The sequence below is a fragment of the Lactuca serriola genome, chromosome 4 (genome assembly GCF_051521515.1).
Source record: "Lactuca serriola cultivar US96UC23 chromosome 4, Lser_US96UC23_V15, whole genome shotgun sequence".
In the NCBI taxonomy this organism is placed as follows: Eukaryota; Viridiplantae; Streptophyta; class Magnoliopsida; order Asterales; family Asteraceae; genus Lactuca; species Lactuca serriola.
Genome location: NC_136411.1, coordinates 165,775,226 through 165,787,397, shown reverse-complemented (window position 1 = coordinate 165,787,397; position 12,172 = coordinate 165,775,226). Strand labels below are relative to the sequence as shown.

Sequence of the window (12,172 nt, the reverse complement as noted above, 5' to 3'; positions counted from 1 at the left end):
AAAATAGTAAAACCGACTCCACCTTTGGTCGTCATTTCAAAAATCAGTGTTGGACTCAAACAATTACACTATTACCAACAACTTTATGAAAAAAATCAATAAAATTACCTCATCAATTCAGGTTAGCAATCGTTTTCACTTCTTCTCAATTCTTCTGAGGCATTTCATGAAACATGTGGTGAGCAAAAATAAGATATTCTCACATGTGATGAGAAACAACCACACAGACGAACAACACGATTAAGACTCTTTGGACTCATAAATAGATGAAGCAGATAGAAGAGGGAGTGACAACAAAGCACCAAAAATCTATCAATTGGGGCATGAAGCCAACGACAGGAACACAGGGGATAGGGTACGGCGCTCTAGACAAATATGATTTCGTAAGTACCAACCCTAATGTTCCCTGATGGTATTTGAATCAGTTAATCAGACTACTTGATACCTGGAAGCAGCAGATGAGAGAGGCCTGAAGGGACCTGGAAGCCGACGGCAAGCATGTGTTATTGAAGAGAAGGAATCAACGGAAGCTGAAGAGGGAATCTCCATGGCGAGTAGTGGAGGGAGCAATGAACAATAATACGTATGAGAGTCTCAGAAGCTTCTTTCTCAACAACGATTTCCTCACTGGTCTGTATATAAACCCCTTCAAGTAGAGGGATTGGTGGCGATGGAAGCGGTCGCTTTTAGGCGGCGGAGGAAATTAGAGGAGTAGAGATGGCGATTTAGTGGAGCGGTGGTAATGGCGGCTTCGATTAATGTCGATGGTGTAGAAGAGAACAGGGAAAATGCAGAGAAAATGGAAGATTCGCTGAGAGAAAAATTGGTCTCTCATTTGACATAGACAGAGGAGAGATAACGGTGGAGCGGTGGGAAGGATGGAGAAGAATCTGGATAAATATTGGTGGTGGTTAGATCATTTGTTGGTCTTATGCAATTGGAAGCAGCGGGAAATTGGAGCAGGCAATAACACGTAGTTATGCTAATGTCACCACGTGGAAAGCGTTATTCCAAACCATAAATCAGGATAACAATTGTAAAAGAAAAAAAAAAAAAAAAAAAAAAAAAAGATAACCAATCACAACAAAGAACTGTTGGATTGGGAACACTCTTTTAATATATATATATATATATATATATATATATATATATATATATATATATATATATATATATATATATATATATATATATATATATATATATATATATATATATAGGTTTAGGTTCATTTGAGATCATTCTTATTTTGTGAAACCGTGAGACCAAATCTAAAAATAATTTTAAAATGCAAAATAAATGGAAAAATCCAAAAATTCTTTTTTAAATATTATTTTCGGAGCTTGAATTAACTAAAAAAATAAAAAATAATAAAAAAAATTCCGTTTTTTTTTTTTTTTGAAAAATACATAAAATATTCTAATAGAATATTACACTGTACATATTCTAAAAAATAATTTTAAAATGCAAAATAAATGGAAAAATCTAAAAAAAAAAATTTAATATTATTTTGGAACATTAATTAACTAATAAAAAATAAAAAAAAAATCATGTTTTTTTGAAAAATACGTGAAATATTCTAATAGAATACTAAACTGTACATATTCTAAAAAATAATTTTAAAATGCAAAATAAATGGAAAAATCCAAAAATTGTTTTTTTAAATATTATTTTCGGAACTTGAATTAACTAAAAATAAAATAAAATTAAATAAAATTAATAAAAAAATGTTTCTCACGGTCTCACAAAATTAGACTGTCTCATATTAACCTAACAAAATATATATATATATATATATATATATATATATATATATATATATATATATATATATATATATATATATATATATATATATATATATATATGGCTTTGGGTTAGAAAACAGATCAGATCCGAAAACAAATTCTTTTATATATATATATATATATATATATATATATATATATATATATATATATATATATATATATATATATATATATATATATATATATATATATATATATATATATATATATATATATATATATATATATATATATATATATAAAAGAATTTGTTTTCGGATCTGATCTGTTTTCTAACCCAAAGCCAAATATTCTAGCCCAATTCAAATGGTTTGATCTCCTTCATGTTCATATTTGAATGTAGCCCAAAATCTGTTTCATTGAAGACTTATGATTCATTCATGGTTCATGATCATTCGAACTTTATTATATCATATTTAATAACTCAAACTCCTTTTTGAATCATTATTATACAACGATCAAGGTGATCTTATTTCTCTCTTGAATCATGACAACCTAATTCATCGATTCGATTTCATATTCAACTATTCTCGATTTTTGGTGCTTGATTGACTCTTTATTTCAATTCACTGAATCTTGCTGTGATGTTTCGTGTTCTACTTGATTGAATCATTTCGGAGACACCGTGAAAGTCAATAATTATCAATTTGGAGATCTATGATGAAGTTTGATAATCAATGGATCATGGATGATGAAGATGAACTTGCTTTTGAAGATGCCTTTCAGAAAACTTGTGTTTGATATTCTATATTCAAAGATGAAAGTCATAATCAGATCAATAAGTTGAAAGTTGAAAGTTGGTGTGATGGTCTTACAAATTTATTTGTTGGTCTCGCATCTCGGCATCTGAATCAAGTTCTTGTTATTAAATCGGAATGAAGATTTCTGATTTGTGAATAGACGATGTGAAGTTATCATTAATCTGGTCTTGCAATTGTATTATCAGAACAAAGAGCAGACTTGCGATAGTTATCTCGCAATCAGAAAGACGGTATCGTTGTTTGCTGATGTTCTCGCATGAACAATTTCTGGTCTTTCAAATCCAAACGGGTCTCGTAATTAATTGTGTGTTGGTGTTGCTTGTGAAATTCCGAAAATTTGTAATCAGAACAAGAATTTGTAATCGGAACAAGGAACCGTATTTGGAATTGACCGGAAAAGAATTTGTAATCGGAACAAGGAACCGTATTCGGAATTGATTTTGCATTGTTGCTGTTGACATTTATCGACCAAATTAGGGAAGCTGATACATTGTTTCATATTTAGTCCTCAATATTTCAGCATCTTGTAAATATTTATCCAAATTCTAAAATGATTACGAATTCAAGGGCTGATGAACAAAATTGGATTTTTCATGAACATATTTTTTCGTGAACGGTAAATACTACTGGATTCCAACAAGTCATGCCGGTTCGGAAGGTGGATTCCAACAGGTCATGGCGGTTCGGAAGGTCATATTTCGCAAAAACCTTAAAAAATTTCGACTATTTTTAAACTTTAAAGAAATGATTTATCCAATTAAAGATCATTCTCATGACCATTAAAGGTTTTATAATAATTTTTTTTATTATAAAAAGGTGAAGAATTTGATATGGCCATTCGAAATTGGATTGTGATTTATCAAATTGGAGATTTTTAATGAACCTTGTGGTAAGAAAGTGGGGATATCTATTTTAAGGTATTGATGAACTTTAGGACGGTGATCCCAAAGGTTCTACCAATGACCGTGGTGCTTTGATTGACTCTAACTTTTAGGGATTTCTCGATCAAGTGAAGTTACGAATCTTGAATTTGATTTGTTACATGATATTTTTTAGTGACTTATATCATTAGCATATTTCAAGATCATTGTGACTTGGAGGGGGAGTTCTTCAAGATAAAAAGTGATTTGGTTTCTTAATTCCGAAATGGGTTTTTATGGTAGGCTTGGCTTTCTTGAAAATCTTTGGGATTACATTAGAAGATGAAGTTGAAAAATATTACTTCTAAGCCCTTGGGAGCTTGAAGGTGATATTTTTACTTTGATGTTTGGTTTCGTATTTCTATAGCCTAGAAACCGGTTTGAAGACTATTGAAGAATCAAGATTCATGGATTACTTTGATATTCCTCTTCACAAGATCATTTCTTATTCGGTAGAGGCTTGTTCTGGAAGTTGAAACCTTGTCATCTATTTCATACATTGAGGGGGAGAATGTAAGGTTCAAAGTCCTCCATGGATGATGACAATGGGCCTCCTTTTATGATATGTGAGTTAGTTAGCTAGACTTGTTTCTACATGTATAAAGAGTCATGTTGTATTCATTTAGTGGGTATGGCAAGATGTAGTCCTTCAACGAGATGAGATTTCTTAGCTTAGATTAGTTATATCGCAACATTTCTTTTTGTGTAATTTCCTCATCATAGTTGAATAAAATATCTTGTTAACCAAATACTTCTTCATGAGTGTGTTAGTTCTTAGATTCCGCATCATCAAATCATCGTTATTATTTTTCCCAACAGTCTTGCCTTATGAGCCTTGTTTTGGAACCATATTATCAATGATTGCAAATTCTAGCATTCGAAGTCCTTCCGACTCATATGGAAGGATTTGGGTTTGGAGAACCCATAAAGTGTTAGAATGGTGTTATAAGTGTAAAGTGTAACGAAGGATTTCAAGGACGAAATATAATTAGGTGGGGGGAAATTGTAATAACTATTTTCCAAGCAAGATCGATCGAAGGCTTGAGGGATTAAAAGTGGGGTTTTTGTGAAAAACCTTATGCCATGACGTGGTTAATGGAGCACCACAACATAGCATGCCAAATGCATGAAACACTCATCCGGATGGCTGCCACAATGTGAAAAGAGGATGGCCACAATGTGATAGCGTTTATAGCCCAAGCTCATGATTTGTAAGGTTCCTTCCATAATTAAGCACTTAATCTTAAGGATTAGGGCATCCCCTTCAGCCTCCAACCCTTCACCATGAAACCCTAGCCTTCATGGATGACTAAGAGCTTGGTTGCTTGATTGAAGACCTTATTCTTAGATTTTGGTGGAGCTTGAGGAATGAGGAAGATCAATTTGGTGCAAGGAAGCAATGAATCAACTTGGATCCATTATCTCCTTCAGATTTCTAGGTGGTTGGAGGTATAAAGCTCTCATCTTGACCTTTGTTCGGTTTGATGCCAATATAAGTTCATTTTTATTGATTTTATTTCCCTTCCTTGGATGCTCTTGGAGTTGCAGAACCCTAGAGCTTGAGATGGCTTTCTAAGGTCAATAAACTTCTGGTGAATAAGAAAAAGAGTCATGTTTGGAGTTCCTTCTGTCCATGATTAAGTTATATCCTCATTAAGGACTTAATAGGCATAGAATTGTAGATCTTGGCTTGCGGTGGAGTGCTAATGGATAAAGATGGAACTTTTATCCATTAAGTCATTGAAAAAGGCTAGATATGAAGTTGTCGGTTTAGATGTGTAAGGGTTAAGCTCATAACGAAGAGTATGGTGCTTCTTAGCTTCGCAACTATTTTGTCTTGATGTGCTCACAACGTGGCCAAGAGACCTCCACGTCAGGTTAGGTGTTGACCTGGTTAATTGTTGACCGTTGAACGTTGACTTTCTGACCAGTTTTACTTTGGGTCAAACTTGAAGGAATTAGATTATTGATTAAGGCTTTATCTTTTTTTGGTACTAGTCGGATCGCGGGTGCAACCATTACAAGGAGTGAGTGTGTTGTTGTTTTCCTTCGATCTTTGATTCATGTGATTTTTCTCACTATATTACCTATGGCAAAGTAGGGTGCATGCTAGACTAGTTGAGTCTTAGTTGCTAATGGTTGTTATGTGTATTTACCAAGTTGTTTATAACTCCATAACTATGGATAGTCCTCCAAACTATTGATAGTCCTAGGGTTACTAATAACCCATAACTACTATATTGGGATCGGGGTATTGGTATGGTAGTTATAGTAACAATAGTTAGATGATCATCTAGTTAAGTGCCTTAAGGGTTGCATGCAATCGTGTAGGATATTTTGAGAACTCTTGATCTAGGCTTTCATTCTTGTTCCTTGTTTGGTTGTGGATCTAGATTGGATCACCTATTCGACTATCTACTTCACCTTTGATTTTATATATAGGTATGCATTTGGTAGTGGTTTGCTAATGGTGATGTTGATTATTGTGTGAGGCCCGACACACAGTAGTGAGATGTTAGACTAGTAGACTAGTGTAGGTTATTCATGTGTTTGTGTTCCAATTTACTAGTTGATGTAATATGTGTATCTATATTGCCAATAACTCCATGACCGTTGATAGTCCCAGGGTTGCTGATAACCCATAATTGTTTATATTGTGGTGTTGTATGTGATATTTTGGACTGCTGATAGTCCTCAGGACTGCTGATAGTCCCAGGGTAGTTGATAACCCATAGTTGATTATTATGATGTGATGTATGTGATATTTTGGGGGCACTTACTAAGATTTGGCTTACAGTTGTGGATTAAATATTTTCAGGTACTAATGGTGAGTGTGGGAAGGTGAAGGCATGACTGTACACACTCATCGGCAACATTGGAGATTCTGTAATTATTATATCATTCTGATTTTTAAACAAATGTATTGTGGAACAAATGGGTTTTCATAACTTGGGTTTTATGTAAATGTTCATTTTATCTTATTTAAAAATGAAAATTTTTCATATGAAAATGGGACGTTACACTTTCCTTTTCCCTTGGAATAAGAAACCCTTTTCCTTTTAGTACCATGATTAATGGCCAGCAAAGGAGTACTAGGGTTGGAGCTAGGAGTTTTCTTCATTCTTTCTTCAATATTCTTAAGCATGCCATGCAGCTACATTAAATTCTTATCGATATTGTTCGTATTATAGTTCATAATGAACTATTGATATGAAATATAAAGAGAGTTCAAGACCATGTCAATGGTCAACTCCTTTTGTAGCTCGAAACCAAGATTTCCATATCTATCAATGTTCGACTTCATCTTTTGGACGTGTGCAGATACATACGATCCCTTTTTTGTTTACATTCCATGAAGTATTTAATGTTCTCGAATCATTCTTGTCTTGCTTTATCTTGGAACATTTACTTAATGTGATGAATCATGTCATAAGCACCCAACTTCTTAATGCTCTTTTGGAGCTTAGAGGCAATGGTCTCTAACATAAGGTAAGCCACTTTGTTTGATTCATCATAGTGTTTGTTGTAGGAAAAAACATCTTCTGCAGTAGCATCCTCTGCAAGTTCGGGAACATCATCATCGATAGCATACTCTTTGTTCTCATACCTCAAGGTACAGATCCAATTTAGGTAATTTGATCTAGCCTATTGAATTTTTCCCCATTTAAAACTGATAGGAGCAAGAAGCTAGAGTTTTGAGTTGACAGAGGACGAGGAGGATGAAGAAGAAGAACAATGTTGTTGTTGTTGTTTTTGCTGTTGGGAATCAACATCTAGAAAATAGAGATTAGGTCAGTTTGACATGATTAATCCTTAAAAATAATTACCCTAAATAAAATTATTTAATAAGTGTAGGATCTATATTTGGCTATATGATGTGTAAAGGGTCGTCATAAACACACCACAAAGTTACTTAGGAAGACAATACATTTTGTCAATTTCAATCACTGTGAAATTCCTATATTCTTTTTAGAGTCATTTACAATCAATGACATGTTAGTCTCAGATTAAGCTCATCAAAATTATATGAAGGGGTCGTCGTGGATCATAAAATAGATGGTTAATCAACCATGCCAAAATACATTATCCCTAGCTCAAGTTACACTTGAGATTCACGAGTTCCACGTCATTCTCAACTATACTCTCAAATTGACTTGTCGGTTAACCGTACGAGCTCCATCAATAGATTATAAAGTGAATGTGCAATTTTCATGGGTAACATACGATTCACATTTTATTAATAAAACAAAATTTTGTTTTATACTTTTAAGTTAACGTTTTTAACTTGAATATTATCCTATCAAACTCTTTCGGTAACTCCAGTCTCAAAACACTAGAACAAAAATGACCTACGAACACACCATAAAAGTGTGATCATATGTGTATAATGACATTTTATTTTTTCACTGAAAGTGTGACGGAAGGTGATGTCATCGTATGGGTCTTATGGTCACTTTAAAATGTAGTGTCCGTATGATATGAAAAAATATGGTTGTATCATAAAAGTTTGGCATTTGGGTAGGGAATTTTGTTGTTATAATCAATCATTTTATCGAATATTGTAGCGTTAAACCGTCAGCAGACACACTTTTTTAGTAATTATAGTGACTGTATATCACCAACTGGCGACATACATTTTGTTTAAATGTGGTGTTTTGCTAATAGATTGTCACACAATTCAAAGTTTATTAAGACAACTGGGTATGTTTTGCAGACATACAATTATGGTGAACATGACCATGTTCACTAAATAACCACATGTAATTAATTTCATAAATAACAATTTGCAAACAATTAGTCACAGAACCAATTTTTTAGTGTTACTATTACTTATCCTATAGAGACACACAATTAAGTGAAACATTATCATAAGTATTATAAAGAAACTCATTGTATTAAAATTATGGATTTAATATTAGCTTACAACCATATTTATATTACTTATCATAATTGATGCTATCATTCAGACATATAAAAGTCGTAACTATGACTTTTTATATCATTTCGACATAGACAATCAATTAAAAATAACCATAATTCAATTACAGATACATTGGTGTGACTAACATTTATATAAAGCCACATAAAATGTTGTAGTTATGGTGTGACTATTATTTATATAAAGTCACATGAATTTTGTTTAATATGGTGAAACTAATGTTTATGTAAAGCTACATTTATCAATGGAAATATTATCCATTTTATTTCCAATTTTTTTAAAAAAACAAAAAAAACAGGAAACATGGTAAAACTTAAAAAGAAAATGATATTAACATTAATAATAAAAAATCAACACATAACTTTTCAATTAAAATATTTAAGACATTAACTTGTAATATATATATATATATATATATATATATATATATATATATATATATATATATATATATATATATATATATATATATATATATATAAGACTTTACACATAAACTAGGAACTATGTCTCCAACATTTTTGTTTTGTTCACTTTGTTGCTGCTCCTTGTCTATATAATGCGCTCTAACGGTGTATACATTTTCTTTTTCTTCTTAGAAACTTGAAGTTCAATGTTTCAATTTTGATTAGATGGTGGATTTGATGCATGGAACAAAAAAATTATACGTGTAAACTGAACTACAATAAATATATATATTTCCAAAACACTAGGTAAATAAGATGTTGATACAATGTAAAAATGAGGTATCTTAATGTATTTTGTAATAATTTAAATATGGATAAAGTCCAACCAGAACTGGTCCAACCTGCATCATAACTTAATAAATCATTATTTGATGATGTACTATTAAGCAATTAAAAAATATTTAAAATTAAAGATATTTTATGTAAACATTATATTTTTATCATGCTCAAAGAGAGTTTTTACTTTAAGTTGCGTAGTTTTTGTCCCTTCGTCCTGCATATACATATATTAATGTTAACCAGACAATTTATTATGCATATTCCTGAAAATTTTTATACAAACAACAAAGGTTGGAGATCTATATTTAAATTTTTTTAAATGATTTAATCATTTAAAAAGAAGTGTGGAATACTTGATAAACACCCACATGCATAAAAATAAAAACCTCTTAGATTCTGATTATACTGAGATGCTTTAACTCCCCTTTGTACATGTGGAATACTTGAAAAACAAGATCAACTGAAGCAAGGTCAATTGAACCAGTCAAAGTAAGCTTCTCTGAGACTATAGTTTATGTTGCCATTGCCATGCAGTATCTACCGCTAGCTACAACCTCAACCATTGATGCAATCACGGGCTTAGATTGACCCAATAATGTAATTTCCTTCCACATCCTTCATGGAAAAAATAAACCTTAACAACATCATCAATGAATATGTTAATGTTAATTAACTTGTGGCCAATATTAACAATCACTTACAAGTCAAAACTAGAACATGACCACCAGGGCTATCAATTTCGATAATAATAACCTTATACCTTTTTACTCTGAAAAAAAAAAACAAGTTCAAACACATGAATATAAAATGGCATAAAAGAAGTGTATATAGAAGAAAAATAGATCTGCTTCACAGCAGGGCTATCAATTTCGATAATGACAACCTTATACCTTTTTAGCCATCAACCCTCTTTCCCTTTGAGCTTGATGCATTTGTATCTGCTTCACAGCAGCAACAACAGCAAAAAAAATCACATCACATAGGAGTTGATCACATGTCATGTTATATAAGAAAAAATAGAACTGGAAAATATGGGAATCGTGGGTTTGCGTGGCTACCTAATGAATAGAGATGAGTGGTTCCTATGAACTTCAGAAAAAGAATTTAGCAATCGATTTACAAGATGAGTGAAATTGCCATAAAAATCAAATCTAGAATTTAAAACTCACGTTTTTATACTTGTTTTCTATGCTAGAACCTTAAACTCCATTTCCCCCCTTCTTAATACACATTTGTATGAAGATGATGAGTAGCCAAATTAGGGTTTTATCGAGAAAAGGAGACAGAATAACAACAAGATCTTTATACATGAAAATATAAATCTACATTTAAAAATTTTAAACATTAAAGTTCCATAAACTCTTCATGGATTTAAAAATGTGTTTCAAAAGAACAAGTCTACATGAACCCCTTTTTGGCTCTTGCCTGTAGTAAAGCATCTAGGTGAGAAGATGCATTTGCATGAAAATGATGTCTGGAATATAAGCCTGGGAACAACCACTATCCACACATAAATATGAAACCCACAATCATACTCCCTCTGTCCCAAATTGATAGTCCACTTTTGACTTTTTAAGTCTTTTTTTCTTTAACTTTGACCTTAAATATTTTTATTTGTGTTATATATTACTTGATAAAACTTATAACAATGAAAAAAAATTTAAAATACAATTCATTCATATATTTTGCATCAAATATTATCTATCAAAAACAAAAAATATTTAAGGTCAAAGTTGAAGAAAAAAGACTTCAAAACTCAAAAGTGGACTATCAATTTGGGACGGAGGTAGTATTAAATTGTGTTAAAAAAGAATAATATCAAATTTGATTTAAGATAACATTAAAAGAAAAGAACCTCTGGTTTTACCTCTTAAATTGCATCAAAATCTACACTGGCCATCTACAAACAACTCATATATGATGGCTCTTTGTCAAACGCATCTTTTAGTAGGGCCAAAAAACTAGGTTTTAGAGCAACCTAAACTTGCATTTCCAGTTGATATTTCATCAATTGAACAAATGACAAGCAAGTCGTCATTAGTTTGACTTTTCAATAATGTCCTAATTCAAACATACCACAAATTTGTTTTACAAACAGTAATAAGATGACATGGAACATTGTCATTCTGAACTATAATCGGATTAGTACTTCAAAATAACTGAGTTACTTGTTTTACTAACATCAATTTCCACCTTCCGAAAAAAATCAAACCAGTTCCTCATACTTTTATCCTTAATCAGAAAAAAATCAAACCAGGTATTCGTTTAGTAAACATACCTTGCTTAATGGATCTTCTATTCTTCTATACTCCAATCTAGATGAAACAATCGCACACTCATTATGAATTAGGTTTTAGGTATGAGGAGTAGCAGATAACATGAGATGCAAGTGAGATGGGTGTATGGGGTGGGTGATGGTTGAGTGGTGGGAGGCTCAGCGATAAACAAGAGATCGGACTCCGCTATGGATTTAGAGCGTAGTTCTGTTAATATGTGAGGAGAAATTTGTAAAACTAAACCTTAGCCAAAAATAAGTGACGAAACTAGAGGGAAACGAAAAATAAAAGTCCCTTAAAACATAATTATAGAGGGAAAGTGAGGAGGGAATGAAAATATTGAAAAGGTTTATAATATAATTTTATTTTCTTATTTATTACATTAATTATTATATATAATTTTTTAAATAAAATAAAACCAAAATATAAATTATTATATATACAATGAATCTTAAACCATATTCATAGAGTAATGCATGTAGTTATGGGTGTGAATGTAAGGTGTTGTTTGTTTTTTTGAAGCAAAAATCCATAAATTCTGCAGACCACCTCTGCAACCCTCTGCGGTAGAAGAGGTAGACCAAACGGTTGCAGACTGTAATAAGAAACGTGTTTGTTTTTTTAACATCTGCATGTTGCTACAAATATTAAAAAATTAAAATAAACTGATTTTATAATCCGAAAATAGTTTTCTAATACCGAAAATTTAATATTGTACG

General features: G+C 31.8%; 1 long non-coding RNA gene across 1 annotated transcript; it reads right to left on the bottom strand.

The window, feature by feature from the left end:
* Positions 1-2,188: 2,188 nt before the first annotated feature.
* Positions 2,189-2,998, bottom strand: LOC145100429 (uncharacterized). The gene is made up of 2 exons (XR_013705036.1): positions 2,627-2,998; positions 2,189-2,556 (listed from the first exon to the last, which is right to left on the bottom strand). It is a non-coding gene; the product is annotated as an uncharacterized LOC145100429 (long non-coding RNA).
* Positions 2,999-12,172: the final 9,174 nt, after the last annotated feature.